The sequence below is a fragment of the Limulus polyphemus genome, unplaced genomic scaffold (genome assembly GCF_000517525.1).
Source record: "Limulus polyphemus unplaced genomic scaffold, Limulus_polyphemus-2.1.2 Scaffold2268, whole genome shotgun sequence".
In the NCBI taxonomy this organism is placed as follows: Eukaryota; Metazoa; Arthropoda; class Merostomata; order Xiphosura; family Limulidae; genus Limulus; species Limulus polyphemus.
The window spans coordinates 150,903-169,476 of NW_013667878.1; the positions used below are offsets into that span (position 1 = coordinate 150,903).

The following is an 18,574-nucleotide window of genomic DNA, read 5'->3' on the forward strand; positions in this document are numbered from 1 at the left end:
TATACACAGCAATCTGGCAAACATGAAAATGCATGTAGCAGTAAAAAAAGGAAGAAATATGAAGCTCTGTCATTCAGATAGTTGTGATATGTAGCAATGCATAAAATATTAAGAAAATAACTATTGCTTTTACTTAAGAGAATATTGAAATGTTGCAGTAGTAAGATTTCTAATGTTTTTGAATTTACTTTCAACATTTAGCTAAAATCATCTTGAAAATCCATCAAATTGATGCAAGTTCCCCTATGATATCTTAAATTTCTTATTCTTTAGAAATGTATGATTTTTCTAAAATGAACGAAAGGGTATGCTTCCACCTGAGGCATCTCAGACACACATCCTCTGGGAATGACACTAGAGATGCTGATAAAGATCTTTCTTTGCCTTAAAAATCTTCAAGTAGAACTTACATGGACATAAAGTTTCTCGTTTTTTTTTATCTAACTTTAATAATAAGACCTAAAGGAATTTCTAATCATTTTTAAACAGAAATAAGTTTTGCAAAACTGATTTCATACAGCTGTCATTTTTAATCTCAGCAAAGTAATAATGCTACTCTAAAAAAAGAGATGAGATTCTATCTTGTCTTTTTTTTTTGTAATAACTTTAGCATAAAAGAAACAGCTGCAAGTACTTTTAATTCACACTATGCAGAATTAATGAGTCAAGAAAAGTTGCATTGGAATAAGGAAAGAAACTTTATACTTCACAATCCATGGTTCAATAATTAGAACCTACATGTATAGCAAGAATATAAACACAGTATACCTATCTTGATGTTAACAGCAAAAAGACAAAATCTGCTATTACAATTAGGATGTTCAATTGTACTTTTAAAACATATACAAAGTACTTTAAATAAAGAATCCTTTAACCTTTCTATTATGTTCAGAATTTAGGTGTTTGTTATATTTCATGTGATATTGAGATAATGCAATTTCTAACAAACTGAAATAGCCCTGAATTGATAAAGTACTTTTTCTTTGGATAGTTTTTTTCACTCTTTTATGTTGAAATAATGTAAACTGTCATTATAATAAACTCAAAACATTATGGAAACTTCAGTTGGGTCAGATAGACACAAAATATAATAGGAGGGCTAAACAAGTTCAAAAGTAATTTCACATTAAAATACCTATTAAATCATTTTATAAAATATGCTACAAAAGGCTGAAATTAACTCTGTTTTTATGGAACTAAACTTACTCACATTACAACACACTTAACATTTTTTTTTACATCATTTTTTATGTTCAACAAAAATAATTGTAATCAGAATATACATGAAGGAAAATATTTGTAATGGTGATAACTTAATGATCGAACAGTGGTAAAAATTTAGGTGGATAAAAAGTAAGAAAACCAAGATATCATTGGTGAATCAACTTTCCACAAAAGTATAAACATGTGACTATAAATACAATATTAATTAAAAGCAATTTTTTACTCAAGTTAACAAAGAACACTAAAGAGTAAAAAAAATATTAATACAGTCCTAAGACAATACAATCATATCCATCTAGATGATAAAACATTCATAGCCCCAACTTTTTCAAACCTAAAGGGCAAACTGTACGTAAGTGGACTGACAAGTTGTGTTTCCATTTAAAAGTAGAAAAGCACTGTGGACATTGGAATGTCTCTTGGGAATGGCATTTGATGTGTTGGTTAAGATACTTTTTAGTCCTGAACGACTTTGAGCAAAAACTGCATGGGAATTCAATATGAAGACTTCTTGTGTTAGAGGGATCTGTAAAACAGTAAAACCATTAAAAATATCAAAAATTACTTTAAAAACTGTTGAAAAACATATTAAAGAATGAGGGGAGGCTTCAATGTAGATCACATGACAATTTATTCAGCTATTAATATGACCAAATATTAATTCCACCAATGTTATTCAGTCTTCACAGTTTGAACATAAATGTGTCAGTTCACATTATACACAAATATTCATACTCAGACTAGATGCATTTGTAGTTTTAAATAAGTACAAGATATCACTACACAAAACTCATTTGAATTGATATAACAAGAAATTCAGTTTCAAACTTTACTTTCACTTTCAGAAGGTGAGGTTTCAGCATTTAATCTAGTAGGTTTGTTTTGTTTTGAATTCCACACAAAGCTACATGAGAGCCATCTGCACAAGCCATCCCTAATTAAGCAGTGATAGACTAAAGGGAAGGCAGCTAGTCAACACCACCCACTGAATAGTGGGATTGACTGTCACTTTGTAATGACCCCACAGCTGAAAGGGCGAGCACGTGTGATGAGAAGGATTCAAACCCACGACCCTCAGATTGTAAATCGAGCACCTTAACCGCAAGAACATGTCAGGCCTTAATCTAGTAGGTCCTTTCATTATAACAGTACAAGAAGCAGTCTACTGGCTTATTGTATTATCTATGCATGATTATCGAGTTCCAAACCTTTATCTATTACAATTCAAAAGTTATAACTTAACCAACTACTAAATATGATATGCACGAAGAGCATAAGCTTCTTTTTCCAAAGATTTTTTATTATTATGTCTTTTCCTTGAAGCTGTCAGTTTGAAGGAGAGTGCATAAATTCTACAAGTCTATTCTTATTACCTTTGACTGTTTGATAGAACAGACTAATAAATAAATTAATATAAACTTATAATTTTTCACAGAAATGGGCATTATAATTATTAGAAAAAAATTTCATATTTTGACTTATAATAAATTGAAACTAAGAACGTTTTTTCTTCAATTATGAAATACACCCACACTTATATTTTTTCCTTCAAATTATTACTATTTCACATTGTATTACATTATGACTACACAAGATGTGATTCTGAAAGAGAACATCTAAAATCCTGTAAAATAACAAATGCTCACTTCAGGTTATATCAATATACATGGCACATTCCAGGACTACTAGTACAACTGTATTTCTTTAAAGCACCAGCTTTTAGTCATAATTGTGGCTGTAAACTAATTATAAACATTCTGTTATAATATTGAATAAAAATGGAGTACTCTGGACCTGATTAATTTCCAATGTAAGCCTAATGCTCTTAAATGCCAATATTTTATTGGTTGATATACACGCATTGAAAGTACAAGTTAACTTTCCACATGACTTAGGTTATCATTGAGTTAGTAGCTAACTGGTCTCATTTGATAAATCTAATAAATTTCAGTTTAGAATCTTTGTTTTCTCTGCAATTTAAGACAAAAAACTTGATAATTTAATGTAAAGCTGTATTTTTGAGGCAAATTGTATATGAAACCATGGCACAAACTTCTGAGCTACACATGCAGTGATAAGTAATAAAATATGTCCTTTAATTAGTTGTGTCAAACTACCAAAACTTATTGGATATAAGTATCTTACTAACTTCACATTTTATTTAAAAATATAAACCCAATAATGTAATCCATAAGAAAAGCAACAATATCCAAAAATTAAAACAATGCAAAATACCCATAGTCATACTTTATATAAGAAGTTAAAAAATAATGTCACCAAAAAGGAAGATGCCACATCAATAATGGAAAGTGTGTGGCTCAAAATGTTTTATGGTATCATGTTCTTTTGTTTAAACTATGACCACAATTAAAAGTAAATACTTTTACAAAGAAATTGCAACAGCTTTACAAAATCATATAAAATAAAATAAATGTAAGAATGAAAGAGACATAGTTCTGCTATGGAAGGTTTGGTAGCTACTTGATAAAGTAATTAGCAATACAGAAGAACAAAATAGTCACTAATTAATAATCAGAAAGTCAAACCAAGAATCCTTAATTTTTACAAACATGCTTGCATTATTCTTCCCAAAACTGATCTCTCAACTTTTATCATCAAAAGTTAATCTCATTAACTGATGTGATTTTTGCTAACATTGGTGGTCACATCTAAATACACCAAGGATGGTATTAATGTACTATATAACAATGGCCAATACAAGTATTAATGATTTTCAGAACAAACTTTTAACAAATATAGTTTATTATATAAATAATATAAGAAAAATATACAGTCAATACTGTAAAAATGTTAAACTGTCAATTTATTTTTAATTACAGTAGTATGAAGCATGAAGGAAACCAACTTTTTAGACAAAATTTAAACATTTGTATGTATTCATGATTAGACTAAATATGGAGTTTTAATACATTAGTGGTATCAATTAAATCTTAATAATTCAGGTACATATTTCACTGTTGCTACTTTCAAGATACTTTTTTACTGATGTGTACTTAAACTAATTTATATTCTACAAATTATTTTTTCCTTCCCCTCACATATGATTTACTGAAACACTGTATATAATTCCTGCTTTCTATACTAAGTGAATTATTTTGAGTTTTATGGTAAGAAATGGATTTATGAATTCAAATGAGAAAAAATTCACAAACAATATTAGCACAACGTATTGATGAAAATAAACATTCTAAAATGGTTTGTGTTTCAAAGAATAAGTTCAATGCAAAGTCACACATGTACAGAAGTTTAATAAAGTTCACAACACTCTTTCTCCATTACACTTTTAAACATGATTCATGGTTCTTTATAAACTGACAACCAGAAACTTACGTGTGTGTGTGTTACAAGTCAAAGTTCTGATATTTTGTGAACAGAAAACCTGCTTTTCGACTTTTATGGACAGAAATTCACGTTCCAGTCTTTTTTTTTTTTCAAATGAAGGGTTTAAGCCATTATTTTTGCAGTTAGAACATGTTCTGGGGCTGATTGTATAACACTAAATCTTTAAATCAACTACTGGTATAACTAATCAATTTTTTTCTTTTCAAAGAATAGATCATAAACATGTCGAAGCATTAAGAACTAATTAATTTCTACAGCAATAATATACTTTCCCATTGGTCTGAAATTTTCCTTTTTATCATTAATAATATTAAAATTATGACATTACTTAGACTTAGTAGGCTTGAGAATTCAACATAGACAACAATTTGCACATCAACAGCCTACAGACAACCACCCTCAACAAACTCTACAAATAATAGGATGACATCACAATCTTACTGACAACACCTGCTCAACCCACACAACCTGAGCTTTATAAGACACTACACAAATACCTATAGTGACTCAAAGGAGACCTCAGTATAGAAGCCAAAACATCATCTCCTTTTCTTTCAACAGACAGTTGCAGTCTAGTTAAAGTTCTCATACCTACTATGTCTACTCTGCCTAAAGTTATATGGAAAAAAAACATTAATAAGACTTTTTTAAATGTATAAAACACTAAAGGGGTAAAATATTGACATTTCTATGGCCATAACACAGTATAAAACCATTATAATTCAATGATCATTTCAACTTAGCTGTTTAATCATACATAAATGTTAATGTTCAATACATTCTAGAAATACAGGTTTAACCTACTGTTACACAATGGAAGTAAATTATCACATCAACGTACTCTCTCCTATGGAAATTTTAAACCAGGAATAGAAGTTAGTCTTTTAGATTTTAATTAATTAATATGAAATTATCTTCTACTCAACCTTGCAGGACTCTCATTAGATGAAAAATTTAAAGATATTTATAATTTATGACTTTGTACAAAAGACCATTTCGTTTATAAACAAAATTATTTTGGCATCACTTAAATAAAAGTTATATGTGCACATTTCTTAGAAAATGACTCTTTATCTCGAGCATACATTTCGATTCAAGTGGTAAGTTAAGTCTTTTTTCCATCGAAATGCTGTTGAACAATGCGGACACTGAAAATTTTTTTCTGTATGAATTTTCATGTGCTGATTTAAATGTTTTCTTGCTTTGAAAATCTTTCCACACACTTTACACCAGATCTCTTTCCTTGTAACACCATGTGAAGTTCTCCACCATATGTCTAAATGCCCTGAAATAAAAAAAAATGTAGATACATAATTTTTTATATGTCCAAAAATTAAACTAGAAGCTTACAGTCAAGAGTATCATTATTTATAAATCTTTAGCATGCACACCACAATCATAAAAACAAGCTATGTATTTTGAAAGTATATAATCCAAGTTCTTTACTGCAATTTGCAACTAACATATTGGATGCAGTTCAATGTTTCTAAAGATTTGTAAGTATCCTATTTAGTTTCAATACAGAACATATAAAGGTAAAGATAAAGTTAAAAAAAGTACAACTTTGGTATAACACCTGAAAGTAACTGTATTTATCATACACATTTATATATTGTATGTATTCTAAAACAACATAGCCAGGGTGTTCGCATTTCTGGACAGCAGTAATACTTTCGTTTTTTAGAGAAGTCCATCAAAATAAATGTGAAAACAAATTCCTTACAAATGATTTACTAATTAATGCTTTACTAAAAAGCATACCAACATACATGTTGCTGAGAATCCTGAATATATGTACATAATTGTATATGTATGCCAGAGCTAAGAACAAACAAACTGTAGATGATATCTGTAATTTTTTTTCCACCTAAACATTGTTAAACACTTTGGACACTGGAATGTCTTGACTTGATGGCTCTGCTTATGTTGAGCAAGGTTCTTTCGAGCCTTGAAAGTTTTTCCACAGACACCACAGCAATGATTGCCTTCAAAGCCTTGTCTGTTGTAACTATTTCCAGATAGCACAGAAGTATAATACAACACTGTAAAGGAAATTATTATTAATTAGTTTTTTGTAACTGGTTTGGTTAAAAAAATTACCTAGATTTTTTAAAATGTGAAAATATTAAAGAATGGAGATTACTTTTTCAGATAATACTGTACCATGTACTAGTGTAACTACTTCCAACAAACCAGAACCTTTCTCTAAGTTATCACATTATAACAGTGTACACAATAATCAAATAAACAACAATTAACTTACAGCAGAAATTACACTTTCTTAGTCTGATGTCCAGCCATGGAAAAGAAGTAGGCCAAAACAACAGATCAAATACATAATTATAAAGTCAACTGTGAACAATAAGTGATTAAAACATATGTATAGGTATCACTGGTAGTAGTTTTACAATAATGAGTTCAGATTATATTTGGTACTCTTTCTTAAAACTACTACTTAAAACACAGCTTAGCGACAACATGTTCCATAAGAAGTTCCTGCTCTGATACACTATATTTATCAAGTGTCCTTCATTAAGCTATTTCACAATCACTAACTAATACACTGAATGATAAAAGCAAATCAGATAGGCTGATCACATATCCTCAACACATGAGAGCAGATATAGAAATTATCATACAAACTACTACTACTTCTTACAATTAAAAAATTACGTAACAATGCATATTCATCACTTATAACACCTTGTTGAACTCACTTTTAAAACTGACGTTTTTCTGTCTGAAGTAATTCAACAACAACAATTTTGACTGTTCATATTTATAGGAATACTGTATATATAACTATATGATATATGTTTACATAATGTAACATAACAAATTCACTTCTACAAATATATACACAATATTTTTATTTTATTCTCGCCTTTAAGATGAAAATGAGTTGATAAAAGTAAAGCAGTAACCTTTGAACACAATCTACCTGTATAGTAAAAGGTGCATTAAAATCACATTATAATGAATATTTTAAATAAGACTCAACTTATTAAAATGACAAGAATAGTGTATCTTTAAATGATCTTTTCAAATGAATGTCTTGTCACATAAATCACATATATATATATTCTGGTTGATGAGGGTAATGTCACTTCATGTTGTTTCAGTGAAGTCGTTCATGTAAAAGAAGTTTGATATACCATACATACACAAATATCATCATTTTCCTTATGATAACAGTATCCTTGTTGAATTTCTAAAGAATAAATTAAAAACTGTGCAAATTTATGTTGAAGTAATGAAGTATACATAAGCTTAATGTTAATAAATGTGTTTATCACACTTTATGCTATATAATTGTGTGTGAATGTGAGCACTTTCTGAGAAAGTGAAGCAAGTACACATAAACCTTTTCTAACCTGTATTATTGTAAAGTAAAAACATATGTCAAGAAACCAAAATGATGGGTATCACAACAATGCTTTTTATACAAGATTACAGAAAACCAAACAAAAAAAAAGCATACATGAAAATCAGAATATTAAATCGATACTTAGCATCTCAACACTAAAAAAATATCAAATGTCCAAAACTGTAGCTTCTCCACAACAGGTGAGCATGTTTTCATGTCACTAATGAAGTATAAGATGAAGTGTTTGTAAATGCATAAAAGAAAATTTTCCTTATATGGGAACTGAATATACACAACTGTCTTTAAACACTTATAGCCTCCTCTATATTTTTACTGTTGCTTCTTCAAGAGATTACAACATGTTTGATGTACAAGTGTCAATTCAAATATATTCAAAATCAAGAGTTTAATACAAATCAAAGATATGAAAAAGAATGATGGATGTTTTGAATGAAATGTAAGATAAAAATATACATTCATGCCAAATTATCTCAAGATATTTAATTAACTAAAATCAGCCATGAAAGCAATGAAACAGAAATTCAGGTAATGCTTAAATTGTGTGCAAGCTACTGAATTGGAAAAAAACTAACATGTGTAAATGTAAACATTTATTTTACATTTATTCATAAAAGAATAGTAAAAACATTCAAATTATTACAATAGTGATTACCACTTTTATTCATTAAGAGAAAAAAAAGGAAATAGTTTAAAACTGATGGAAGAAAAGCAACAACAAAAATACTGGATATAAAATTAATCCACGTGTTGGAACAAAAACAAGAAGCTCATCACATTTGCTATGAAAAAGATTCAAGCAAGTTAATTTAATTTGCAAGATTTAAACACCAATTTTGTGTGAGTTCCTGAAGCATAAATTTATTAGTTTAACTTAGATCAATAAACAAGTTTTAGTAAAATACTTTCATCAACAATTTGAAATATAGTTTTTTGTTAATTTCAAAAATTCAAATAAATGAAAATAAATCTGTGACAAATTTACATAACACATTCAAGATACACATCACATGTAATTATTAAAGACCTAAACAAATCTCACTTATCTGTTTTTGTTGAATACAAATGTCTTTCACAGCCATTTACTAATGAAACCATGTATTCAGCTAATAGGTTGACAGTTGGCACAAAAACAAATTATATAAAATATATATAACCTTTAATGCTGACAATTGTATACAATAATGTAACATGTAATAGTTAAGATATACCAGGAAGTTTTTTTCTAAACACAAGATTACTACAAGTGTGAAGATTTTGATATGATCATAAATGAAGAACAGTAAAATTTTAAGCCTTATTAAGACAGAAATTTTTGAAATCTTAATATGAAAATAAATAAAAACAAAATAGAAACTTTATATGGTAGAAATGAATTATAATTTCATATTCAATTAATGACAAAATAATTAAGTATATAAAGTTGCTTTCAAACAATAATTACATAAAATGCCATATTTTTTAAAAGCTTTAAGCATAATATTGCTTTAATTATATAATATTTTGTTATACAGGTTAAAAAGTGTACAACATTTTATGAAATAATAAATGATAGGCACCATTAAATAATACAAAAATTCTCTGTATTCATAGTTTTCAAAACTTAAATCTTATCACAAAGAACTAAACTAAATAAGGAACATAACTAGTCAAATTCATATAAAACTAGTATGAATAGCATCAGCATTTAGTTTAACTTGAATAGTTAATTTATTTTAGTAAAGTTATGTTTTCTATCATGTCTAGATATCACATATAGAGTGATCTTCCTGAGCACATCAATGAAGAATTATTTATTACAGTTTTAAGCAGGGTTTTGAGAAAGAAAATATACTTGTTTTTTATACATGCAGAACAGAATAATTGGAGGCATATGTTCAAAATAGCCAAGTACTATTTGCAATAAACTTTTTTTCAGATATTTGTACAAAGCTACACAAAAGGGCTATCTGCACTAGCTGTCCCTACTTTTTGAAGGATTAGACTAGAGAAAGGGAAGCTAGTGAAAAACACCCACCACCAACTCTTAGGTTACTCTAATTAAATAATGGGATTTGACCATCACTCCCATAACACATCCACATCTCACAAGTACATAGCATGATTGTATAACAACAGGGTGAAAATCATGAACCCCCAGATTCACAGTCTGGTATATTCAACACTAGGTCATCCCTTGCATACTTGCAACAGTGCCCAAGTTCTTTAAACATTATATTTTACTTTTTCACTTCATAAACATTCCCTAATATGTGTAGCAATCAACTACATGCTATCATATTCCCCAAACATTTGTAGTAATTTTGCACCTGTACACAGTATTTATCAACATACAAAACAGTACAATTAAACAAATCTTTCACATGCAGTATCCTGCCAAGTTCTTTTAAAATGACGAGCACGATGAAGTTTAAGATGGTCTTTTCTAAAGAAAGACTTTCCACATATATCACAAACATATCCAGCCTGGTGAGGAAAGTGTCGTTCCATGTGCCGTTTTAAGGAGTCTCCTCTGGAAAATGTACTTTGACATATCGTACAAGTGTGTGTCTGGCTAATTTTCTTATGTTTAGCAATTCTTGGTAATATTTCTATCAAAAGAGAACATTCATTATCAGATTACATTACAACATTACTTTAAAAAAAAAGTATAAATAATAATAAATCAGTCTTGCATAACTTAAATACTATTTCACCCAAATAAGTATTAAAAATCTACAAAGTTTTATAAAATAAGTAGAAACTTTATGAACTGAACAACATTACACAGACCCTCACCTTACAATATTTAACCAAGGTTCAAAATTTGATATCTGCTCATTATCAGTTACAGTTGCCTTTGAAATACACATATGTTACAAAATACATCAGAATCCATTTGTATATAAAAACACTGTGCCTTAGAATAATTCTAACCAAGAAGAAAAAAAAGAGAAAATGTAGATTCTTCACAGTTTCTAAAATACTGAATGTTCTGTTTCTAGATTCAATGACAAGCTTCAGGAAAATATGTGGTAAAAGGTCAAGTTTTATTTTTGCTCTAAGAAAAATTAATCACTTGTAAACAAAATTTGAAAAAACAGATTAAAAAAAGGTATTATTTCTTACTTTCATCCAACATAAGAAAATATTTTCAAAAAAGAGAAATGTTTGTAAGTAATAGTAACATTTTTTGGATAAATTAATATTTAACTAAATAAGATTTACACTGTCTACAGTATTTTATTTTATTAGTGCAAATGTATAAGTTCATTTTCGTACAAATATTTTACATGTAGCAAAATCTATATATTTATTATAACTAACTCTTTAAAAGAAATGAAAATTATTTAAAATTTTTTATACAAAATTTATTATTCTTACTCTTAACTCATCCATACATTACATATACACAGAAATTCTTATTTTAATGATGCACACAAACATCAAAGAAATAGTGTATTAAAAATCTACCCTCTCTGATCTTTTGGGTAAGTTTTTAAGATTTCTTTTAAGATCTAGTATGATGACGTGCTTGTATTCACTCACCCTGTATGTCTAAAAAGGGGAAAAAATTAACTAAACATAAAACAAGTTTCAAATCAGTGCAACTTGTAACACAGAATTCATTTAAACATAAATCATACAAAATTACATTTTCAAGAGTCAAAAGACAATTTGCCTTCAATAGTTTATAACAAGTGACTAGTTGTTTTAGCTGTTAAATTTATATTACTTAAGTATTGCATTTTTAAAAGCTGATTTTTTGTAAACAACAAGTTCCCTTTATGTGTAACACGATGCTTGTTGTTTCCCCTCAAATAGTTAGTAGGAAACTGAATATCCTCAAAAAATTATGCAGAATGGAAAAAAAACAAATTGTGACATGTTATCCAGTTTAACTTTTTAGCACTCTTATAATCAAGATTCATTACTTGAAAATTTAATTATACTATTTCTAATAAGCACCATTAATGAGATCTAACTAATAGGTATTTTGGTCATACTATCTTTATCAAATACTACTACTACGATCCTTTTGTATAATTGGCTAATATTCTAATGTAACTCTACCACATATATGAGTCTAATGGTAACTAGCCAACACTTTAATCATTCTATCTCAAAAAACTTATCTGGGTCTAACATTTACTGACCAACATTTTGGCCACTCTCACTTTACAAAAGACCACTTTTTGTACAAATGCTAATAAACCAAATTTTAGCTTGCTATCTTCCCTTGGAACTACTTTTTGATCTTCAAAAAATCTTTTTTTTTACCTGTAAAATTAAATGAAAAACTATAGGATATTCTTTGGCAGTTTTAGGATACTTAAGAAAAGAAAATGCAAACATAAAATCAAAATATATTATTCTATTAATAAGGATTTAAGTTTATAGTTGCACTGAAAAGTAACACCAAACCACTAAAATTTTAACTTTGATTAGCACACTTCTCCCCTTATCATACATACAAATATACATGGATACGTGATTGTAATTAAACATTTAGAATACCTGAAATAGTCATTTTTATCCTACAACAGATCAAATGTAGACATTTTCATAAATCTATAAAATATTTGCAAACTTCCTGCATCATTTTCAATCCTCTAACCTTTCTTAAATATACTAAATGGTTTCCTAATCTTCTGTATTCTATTCAGAGTTCTGTGCCATTCTCATATTCTGTAAAAGTTTTGTATTATGATTCTATGAAGTTGTGCTATATTTAAAATTATAACAGTTTCTTTACAGTATTCCCAGTATTTTCAGCCTATCTTTACTCAGTTTGTAACTTGTAACCCATACAATTATGTGACTTTCCATACCATATTCAAAGATATATAATCTTACTTAAAAATTCTATAAACAGTTTGTACAACATTCTCATTTCTTGTAAAGTTTCTGTAATATACTCGTCAGTTCTGTAAAATACCTGATACAAGTGTACTTATATTCTGTAAATCTTCCGTACTACAGCTGTATACGTGTGCAACTAACAGTTTTGTAAGTTTTCTGTACTCTATTCCTGATACCACAAATATTATATATTATAAAGCTATACAAGAAAGTCTGTAAAACTGTGCTAATTTCATAGTTTTAGAAACGTTTTTTCTCTATTTACATTTCTTAAACCTGTCTGCTGTATGCTCAGTTCCTTAATAAGCTTGTGCTATATATATATATTCTAGGATTGTAAACTTTTAAGTTACACAATTCTATTAACTTTTTATAATGTATTCAGTTCTGAAAAACCAGTTATTTATTAAAACCCTGATATTATGTATTCAAGAGGTCTGTAATTTTGTTAATCTTCATTCTGAATATGTAAGTTCACTGGATTGATTTTAAAATCAGTGAAGCTTTTGATCCACATTCAGAGATCTACACAACTAAACCACATTAAATTCCATTAACTTTCAGCATGTTAAAAAACAATAAAAACTTACAACTTAGTCCAGCAGTAATACCAACCATTCACTAAAATATAACAACACAAATTCATGTATCTTTCCAAAAAATTCTGTAAATACCTGTTTCACTAATGACACTTACTCTTTGCAAAGTAAACCTGTCCAACAATTACAATAAATCCTTTCAGAACGTGAGCTTGTACTTAAGTATCAAATTCCAAGATTTTTACTCTTTTTGCTACTTAAAAGTTTCTTAGGAGATTACAACTCTCAAACAGTACTTTAAACACAGACCCAATGTATCTGAAAATGATTAAAAAATAAATTTAAAAGAAAACGGAACTACTGGAATAAAGTACATGGAATCCTGTATAGAAATATATGAAGATGTAACGTCTTACAAATACATTTTTTTAAATTTTATTGCAGAATATACACGTACATGTGTAAGTTATCTTCATATTCAAGCTACATACCTTGAAGTAATGAGCAAAAATAAAATAATATATCATAAAATTTTACTAATATACATCAACTGCAAAGGTTTATTTGTCAAGTGCTTGTTTGTGTACAGTGAGCAAATGAAAAAGTAATGCATCTCTGTAATTATATTTCTTGTGACAAAAACTACAAGAATGAAACTTTGCTTGCTCAGTCCATTCTTTACTCTGACTGCTACTAGTGCCTAACTGTGTGTTGTCTAGGGCTGATCTTGCAATGTGTACATCAACTTGAGACTTTCTTGTATTCATAAGTAACAGAAATCGTTGTAGAGCACTAGTTGCCCAAAGTTCTGAAAATAACAACAATGCTTTAGGTTAAAACAAGCACAAAATGTTAAATGAAATGGAAACACTACACATTTTTTTATAAATTAGAAAAATACCTTTAAACCAAAGGGTAAAATTCAGCAACAATATATACTTTTATATAACAATTTATACTTTTTCTGAAGGAATAAAAGTAAAACTATATTACATCTCTTATATTATTTATGTACTTCAACTTACACTTGGAAGGTTTCGGATTATAATTAAGAGTAGCGAAGACAACACTAAACAGTACCTACTACACTTTCTTGAACTTAGATATGCATGTTCAGCAGAATATAAAATGATTATTAAAAACAAAAGGTGTTGAAAATCATAGTTGATAAATAAAAAAAAAGTGTAACTTTTTCTTTTAAACACTGTCATTTGTTCATGATCTACTCCAACAGAAATACAAAACAAAGTATTTAAGTTTAAATGAAATGCACTATTGACAATTCTTATTGTGAAAAGATATGTTTATTGAAAAAACAACTGGTACAATTTATGTTCACAGTGTATCTACACTTACAGATGTAGATATTGTATCAAGTTTTCTGACAGAACTACAAAACAATAGATATAAAATACATGCTTTGCATAATATATCTTGGTACAAAACATACTTTACAGCTGAAACTATATTTTTTCCTATTATATAAGCTTCTTAAATTTTGGGTTTGTATGTGCTTTGATCCCACTAAAAACTATTATATTATGAAACATACATTTGTCTGACCCTGTAAGAAATCTCATGAAAGATTATCACCCTACAAAACAAATTGTGGAAGACAAACTAGCTAATCAAGATCAATATAGCTTCCTGGACAAAAATATTAACAATTCACTCATGATTAATATTTTCAATAGAAAATATACGAGCTGAGAAAAAATGTAAGTTACTGTATATAACATGCAAAAGCTTGTCAAATATACTTTGATTTCATCAATAAATTATAAATGTATAAAAAAAAAAAAGAGTTTAAAAAATAAGTCTGTTGCTATATCTTTACATACGGTTACTAATTTTTCTTCTTAGTTTCTATGAAAGGCTCTTTATAGAATTAAACAAGCTATGAGCATTTTACATGGCCAGACAAAATACCAAGTAGAATAAATCGTTCCAAAATTTATTTAAATTAAACTAACCAAAGTATATTTTTGAAAAAAATCGTAGAAACTTGATCTATTCAAAGAAAATTCAGCTGTTGTTTATTTGCAATATAAGAAAAAATACAAAAAATGTTTGATACATTTCACTTACAAGTTTAATTCTGTACATATACTGATAAATGTGAAACATTACACAACTTTGAACATGAAATTTATGTAACAACATTATTAATATATGTCAATACTGTAGAACAAAATACAAATAGTTAATTACAGTTGGGATATACATATAAAATAAAAATCAACAATCCAATTAAAATTAATCTAAGTACAAAATGGAAGTATAATTCAAGTTTTTTTTTTCTGGACTAATATTAAAAATATATATCAGTGTTTAAATGTTACTTCATACCATTCTGATTTTTATGATCTTGGTATTTTTTATCTTTTTTTTAAAAAAAAAGGATTTGTAATATTTCACAAAATACATCTAATCCAATATTTGAGGTATGGAGCATTCCATACAGTGAAAATAGTTAGTAAATCATGCTGATACATTACAACATCTATGAAATAACCAAAAAAATTACAAAACATTTTGATGCAATTTTCAAAAACACAGGTGTTATCCTGTACAGACTTAGACACAACTAGTAGCAGGTACTATCACAATGATTTGGGAAGTAATACAAAAAGTACAGAGAAAAATATGTTAAAATTAAAATCATTTCCATGCTTTAATCTTACAACAAGAGAGATATTTCAGGCTTTCAGAACTCTCGGTTCTACTCTGAAAATATATATGTTGTTCTCATATAACATTACTACCATATCTTGTGAAATATAAAAAGAACTTGCTCATGAGTCAACAAAAATTTCGTGCACATTTCTAAAATTACAGATTTCCAGTAAGATGAACAAGAGGAAGCATTCCTCTCAAGCTAGGAAGAAAAGCTTGACATACAGAAAACTCTACACATGTGTAAGTTAAAGAGCTTTACAGAGGTTTGAATCAGACATCATATAAATTATTTTCATCAAAAGTACACAGTCCTTGGAGCCATTTATTTATCAACTTGTAGTATATGTGTAGCATTTTCAAGACACTAAACAGAGACATATCTGTTGTATGAGAATCTCCTCCGTTAAAATAGCACCTGTCTCAACGTCAAGCAAGCAATGAATTTAACACAGTTCCAAAGTCTAGTAACCAGTACATCTGATACAGTCTCAAAGTTAAGCAAGCAGTACATCTAATACAGTCTTAAAGTCTAGTAAGTAGTACATCTAATACAGTCCCAAAGTCAAGTAAGTAGTACATCTAATACAGTCCCAAAGTCAAGTAAGTAGTACATCTAATACAGTCTTAAAGTCTAGTAAGTAGTACAGAGACAAACACAGAGTTTGCAAAAAGACAGTATATGTGCAAAAATAAACCATTTGTAGAAAGTGGTAAACATGAAAGAAAGAAATAGAAAATACATAAGATGACAATAAAATCTTAAGTACAAAAACATTTTCAAGAGCAACAGTCAAGGATATGTCCTTTTGTGCACATACAAGAAATCTCCAAGCTGTGTTTACAAAATTAGGTAATAAAAATATAAAAAAAAAGACTCTTACAAACAAAGTATTGCATACTGTCTGTGAAAAGTATCATAGAAAAAGCTCATATAAAACAAAATATAAAAGCCCAATACAGAGATTAATGTGGTTCAACTGCGTCTCACATGTAAACCATCATGTTACAATCCTGCACCATTAGGAGTGCAACATACCCTCTATTCAATTCTACCAAACTATCACCTCGAGTTTTGGTAGAAAATGGAAGCACCAGCTTTTAGTGGGGAGGAAGGGTGGGAAGTATGAATGGAGATAAGTACCTATCAGAAATACATTTTCAATATAGGGAAATTATAACTTCCGATACATTAACTTACTTCCAACGTACGACGAGAGTGAAATGCGGGTAAAAGGTAAAGTGCCTGATCAAAGTAAAGACATCAGGAATTAAGGGAAGGAGGAGAATAGGAAGACAAATAAAACAACTGAATCAAAAGCCAAAATCCAATTAGTAAGGGAGGAAGGAAAAGTCACAAACAGAGGAGCGGTGCCAGGGTACGAAACTGTGGGAAATGGAACCAACAGAAAGAGCCCTGAAGGCAATTAACGCTATTGCCATGGGTATCCTTTACTGTGCATGACACAAGGTTTTAGTGTATTACATTCAAACTTTTATAAAACCACTTTTTGTTCATGTTATACCAATTAGTATAGCATAAAATCTTAGCTAATAATCCATATTTTAATAGTACACAAGTTTTAAGTCCTTAATTCTACAAGGCAATATTTAAAATAATCCTGAATTTCCCCTAGTGTGACACACATGACACATTTTCTCTAGGTATCTTCTCTGTTTTATCCACCATCCCTCCAGTAACTACAAAATATAATATAAATTACTCACTATAAAATTGTCATTGCTGAGACAAACTATAATTTTTATAGCCTTCAGTTTTGTTTGGTTACATAGCTATCAAATAGAAAATTGGACCCTTCCTGCCACAAGCCCCTCTCACATCCTCTCTTTCAGGATTTGTTAACAGTTCTTTCTTACGTTTAATTATATATTACCTATAAGCAATAGAAAGCCAAGGTTTTCATCTATCAAATGATGTATTATATTACATTGTGTTATGAACAGATAATCATCAATTTTACTTGTAGTACAGGCTTCGTTCCCACGGGAAAGGTAAGGACTAGCTTGGATGAATTTGTAAAGACTCTTGTCACATAGTTAGAAAGCCAGAAAAATTGTGATTGTTAAAGAAAATTGTCTGCTTTTTGCAGGTTATTAGTCTATGTTCTTTGGTGTATTATTTCATCAAATAAAAATTATTTAATGCACTACTACCATTAGTATAAAAAAGTAGGGTTAAGTGTTATTGATAGTCAATGGAAAAAAAAAAGAATACTTGGGTAAGTACTTTATTTATTGTTTTTCATGTATATTCTATATTTATTATTATAAAAGTAACTAAAATGTATAAATACAGATCTCTTTAGGTTAGTTAAGGTTAGATTATGTAAAATAAACAATAATAATAATAATATAATCCAAATATTTCACAAGGCACACATGTGAGCAACTCGTGGGTAAAGTAATTCGACAGCATAACATTAGCTGCACATTTCCCAAGTGATTTACAACTTATAATGGCACAAATAGCAGTCAGACACAGTTCAAAGGGCAATAAAACAATAAAATTTAATTATAAATAGAT

At 28.7% G+C, this 18,574-nt stretch overlaps 1 long non-coding RNA gene across 1 annotated transcript in view; it reads right to left on the reverse strand.

Moving 5' to 3' along the window:
* Positions 1 to 11,336: 11,336 nt before the first annotated feature.
* Positions 11,337 to 18,574, reverse strand: part of LOC111087536 — a 26,902-nt gene continuing 19,664 nt past the window's right edge. The window contains exon 3 of the long non-coding RNA XR_002612213.1: positions 11,337 to 14,161. This is a non-coding gene — a long non-coding RNA (uncharacterized LOC111087536). The remainder of the gene's footprint in view (positions 14,162 to 18,574) is intronic.